Raw genomic sequence first — 5,284 nt, 5'->3', positions numbered from 1 at the left:
TATAATTGCTATTAAATTTAAAAAGAAGGTTAAGAAAATAATTTTTTAAGAATATTGCAGTTTTCCATTATAAATAGATCACACCAGGTGGCGATAGCGTCTAGGGTCAGAAAATTTAATGCGGTTCCGTCAGTCTCTTTTACTATGACTTTGTTTAATCCTAAAAATAAATAATATGGCGTCAATGTGATGCATAAGCTCGAGTTTCTTAAGCCTTAGTCCCTTGGTGATAATCATGTCGTATAAACAATATGAAACAAATTGGTTAAGTGTTGTGTAGTGGTCATAGGCGTTAATGTTCGATTCGTTATCATATTCTACTAAGGTGTGTTCAATTCTAGTGAAGATAAAAATATTTGTAGAGTTTCTTTTCTTTTTATTTAATTGTTAATAAGCCCCAATTAAAACGGTCTCGGTCTGATGGCCCGAAGACCAACCGATCGAATGGGGGTCCAACGGACCGAAGTCCATCCTATCGAAGGAAAGCACTAACCGACCGAAAATTAAAAAAATCCTTTTTTATGAGTTAATTGCAGAAGGTTTCAACGGACCGAAATATATATTTTTAAAAAGCTGAAAAAAAACGTTACTATAATTGAAACCAGGTGGATTATGTTGGCATTATCTGTTAAAAATAAATATCAAAACAAGAACATGCAAAGTAGACCACCTTGAAAGGGCAAAAATATATACACCCCACAAGAAATTGAACGCGCGCGCGTTTTGGTTTTTCACTCGAAGGCCTTTCCTTTCGAATAGTAATTAAGAATAGTAATTTAATGCAATAATTTTGGGCCCATTCGACCGAAATCCAATTCGTTGGAAAACGATTTAACATTGAGTTCCAATCGATCGAAAATACCCCAATTGTGCGGTTTACAGCCCAATTTTGCACCTTTATATTTAGTACATCAAATTAAGGTTTTTTGTTATAGATATATTGTCACGCTTATAATTTACGAGACGTTTGTTGAAAATAGATATGGTTTTTATTTACACTTTATTTACAGAATGGTTTAATTGAAATAAGTCAAGAGCGCGGCGGTGAAACGGGGTTTCTCTCGTTAGGGATAATTTCCTCACGAGGCGCAGCTTTTACAGCTATATAATCCCCGTGAAGGAAATTGGCGTCCAGGGCGAGCTTTTGCAGCCTTTCCTCCAGATCACCAAACCTGTAGTAGGCTGGACTTTTCAGTCTTAAGATCCCACTACAGGCGCCCGAGAGATACTCTAAAAACCTCACCGAAGCGCGGCTTTTATACCCGCCGGAGTTGACAACAGCGCTACTAGTGGTAGCGTCTGACGCTTGTGGCTTGCCTGACAGTCTTATGATTGTGAATGATTAATGTGTGGTCCGTCCGCGACAATATATAAGTCACGGACGTATCCAACGGTGCCTACGCGCCTTCGGCGCGCGTATATAACCTAACCTAACCTAAACCGAACTAATCTAATCTAAAATGTTTTTTGCAGTAAACTTGAACAGTAAAACAATTATTTTAATTTTTATTTAACGATATACAACTTTTCGGTCCGTTGAAACCTTTTCCCTTTTGTTGCTATAAAAAACGTATGTTAAATTTCGGTCGGTTGGTCCTTTTTTTCGGGCCGTGAGTTTTCGATCCGTTGGACCCCTTCGATCGGTTGGTCTTCGGCCCATCGGACCTACCCCATTAAAACATGTTATGGTATAAATAACCCATTAGTTATTTTTAAAATTTTTAAATAATAAGAAAAACGATGAAGGAAAGTGTAGATTTTGCAGTCCATATTCTGGTTGTAATCAATGGCTTTAAAGAATGATGGTCTGCAAAGCGGGTCGAAACATATCATACCACCCCTAGTGCCACCAGGTATATTAAAACTACGTATGAAACATTAGCGAAGTTTCTTCCTTAAAATTAATAAATAAAGAAAAATAACTTGTAAGGAATAGAAGGCAATAGCTTCTTCGAGAACTGCTTATATTGTGGCAGATGACATAATGTCAATTATTTTTGAAAATAATGAGGGGCGTGAAAATGCAATGTACGATGAAAATGACTGTGATAGTTTATATTGGGATGAAAAATGTATTTATTTCCATTACAAAGGCCTAAAACATTTTCGTAAAATATATTTAACCCTTTAATAACCCAGGTTTTTTTTTCCATATTTATATAATAAACTCACACCTACTTTAAAATTCTAAAATATTACAAAATTATTATAATATTTAAAGAGAATAATGATAAATGAAATCAAAATATTTAGCTATACGAAACGATATTTATGCCCGTGCGACAGACACGACGGATAACAAAACAAACGACTGCGCGCGCATCCGATGGTGTTCCTGTTTTCTATAGTAGCGACCGGCTATTGTGAAATTCGCCGAAATGAAGCCCACGTTAGCGCAAGCGTTCTTTCGCGCTGACGACAAAAACGTGTTTTGCAAAAAATTGATATCCGGCGACAGCGTCAACTTGAAGAACTTTTTTTCCAGTGTGCGACGGGCTTAAGAGTGCGCGCTTCAGACCCGAGGAATATAGGTTTTTTACCGCGCGTGCAAATTCGCACGTGCGAAGAACATACTAATAAGGCTGTGTCTTCTGACGAAAGAGCAACATATTATTTTTTTTTACTTTTTATTCCCCTTATTTATATAAATATCTATTGAAATAAAAATTTATGTTTCAATAGGTGTTTCCATAAAATAAAAACATAAAAAAGTATAAAATATTTTTCTCTACGTCAAGGGCTTAAGCTTTCAAATACTTTATTGCCACCCCCGTTTCGCACGTGAACTTCAAACATCAAAATCTTTATCAAGTCAAGCGCTCACCGTCTTCAATAACTATAGCTAGTGACGTCGAATAAACATTTACACGTGACCAACCGTATTTTATAGAAAATATTTGGCTTACTAGTACCAAGAAATCTCAAATATTTTTATACAAACAAAATGCTCTAAGAACGAACCATATGAGACAATTCTTTTAAATTGAATTCAAATTCGCGGGATTGTATACCGTTTTGTGGTGACGGCATCCAAAAAGGGGAGGTAAGTGGTGACCTCAGATTCAACGTTCTCAAACGAACTATGATAATGGTAAAATGGGGATCTAAAAATTATCTTTTATTCCTTTGGTAGCCTTGACGAGGCGTGTTTTAAAATGAATAACCCAGGGGCGGATTAACCCTTTCGGCGCCTTTAGGCACAGAAAAATTTGGCGCCCCTTGGCATTGGTCAGTTAAGGAAGAGCGTATCAGTTTTTAATAAATAAATAAATAAATATATTTCAGTTTCCCCAAACCTTTTCGGCGTTGTTTTGAGTAGGGGCAAGCCAAGTACATGGACCGTGGGGCTTTATCAGAATTTTGGCGCCCCTAGAAAAATGGCGCCCTAGGCACGTGTCTACTTTGCCTAATGGTTAATACGCCCCTGGAATAACCCTTTGCACGGTCACACCATTCGCGGCGAATAATTTGTTCCAAGATCTCCAATGAATAACTCTAGCTCAAAATGAGGCTTGTAAGAATCAGTCCTAATATTTAGCAGTTATGTCCATAGACCAAGTTTATGATGGTTAAAGATTTTTTTTGCTCAAATCAAAATTTATGTTTTTTTAGATTTTACGCCCAATTAACTATACGGCTATAGAAATTTATCACTATTGTAGTAACCAATCTCTTGCCCCTTGTAGTTTGGAAATCTGCCGTATTTATGTAGTTCTAAAAGCTAGAACTGTCTACTTAAAACTGGGCTTTACTATAGGCTTCTTGATTAGTTTAAACTTTGGTCAGAAGTATCACCGTCTAGTGACTGAGTTTTAAATCGAATCAATGCCGAATTAAGGACTAGGCCTACTAGGTACAGACCTGGGGGCCCCACCAACAGACGGCCCCACAAACGGCAAAAAATGTATGTACTGAAAAATCCAAGGACTTTTACCATTTCACTGTTTTTTTAGTTAAAATTTAACTCACTGATGAAATAAATGGATTTTTCACTGATTCGGTTTATGAGAATAACATATCAGGCTTGTTGCTTTATTATTTGAAAAATCATTATTCGTGTGACATAAGCTAAGCTTCGGGACAAGCGAGTTTTGCGTTTTTATGCTTCCTTTACATAGGCCCCCACCAACTTAGGGCCTTGCGCTCCACCTTCAGTAAATGCGGCACTGAACCGAATGTGTGAAATCTGTCTGCTCATTCAAAATTATCTTGATATAAATGCTGAATATTTCAGCTTAAGAACATTCATATTCAAATGTCGTCTGCTATAGTTTTTTCAACAAATAGTTGAGCGGTAATAAAGTAGACGGCGCTGTATTTTCTGAGCCTATATAGAAATCTATAAGTTCCACTCTAACATTGTAACCTGGCAACGCTGCTCATAAAAAAGCCTGATAAATATTTCCATTTACCTTTTTCGGTACTAAGCCTATTTGCAAAAACTTGCCCGTTCAAAAATAATAAGCTGTAATTTGACTGCCAGTTTGATGTTTCTTGCTGTTGGTCTAAACTTTAGCTGGAATTGGGCTACACTGAACTAAAATTAGTTTGAATCACAACGTAGAATGTAATTTCACTTAATTATTTTGGCATACTGCAAAGTGGATCAAGTTGACTGCAATTGGAGCTAATTTTTCAGTTTTGTAAAACGTGTCTTGGTGACTGAACTTGAGCTATAATTGCAGATTCAGGAAGTACATGTACGTACATAAAGTTTGTAATGCAAATTAAAGGTATCTGTGATAAAAGATTCAGTTTGACTGTGTCATGAGTAGATAGTCGTAGCTTCAAAATGAGATAATATGTGCATCAGATGAGATTACGATATTGACGGAAAAAGAAAATGGGACTGAACACTGTTCAAATTTCGAAGCTTTAAAACATTTAGAAGAAACGCCACTAGATCACGGCGTCTATATGAGTCAGTCTTGTACAGTCGAGATTAAAAAGGAGGTGACTTTTGCAAACCTAACTTACTTTAAAATAACTACGGTGCTAATTTCGATGCGGTGAATCAATTTTGAGAAAATCCTTGATATCTTGCCGCGCCGTAAGGGCTTACTGAATTAATCGTTGTAATATACTTTATTGCAAAAAGTTGCCTATATTGAATCATAGAACGGCATTATACACAAGGTGGTTTCTGAGTTTAACTGATACAGTTAAATGATCTGGCTTTTGTTGGACGAAGAGGTAGAAGTATGTGCAGTGTAAAATTAACGTCAAAGGAACGAAATAAAACACCAGACGTTTATTAAAAACTGTAAAACCTGTAAAAATGTTT

Source organism: Leiobunum rupestre, chromosome 2, assembly GCF_980474605.1.
Source record: "Leiobunum rupestre chromosome 2, qqLeiRupe1.1.hap1, whole genome shotgun sequence".
In the NCBI taxonomy this organism is placed as follows: Eukaryota; Metazoa; Arthropoda; class Arachnida; order Opiliones; family Sclerosomatidae; genus Leiobunum; species Leiobunum rupestre.
The sequence above is the reverse complement of the archived record's forward strand: the minus strand, read 5'-3'. Positions refer to the sequence as shown.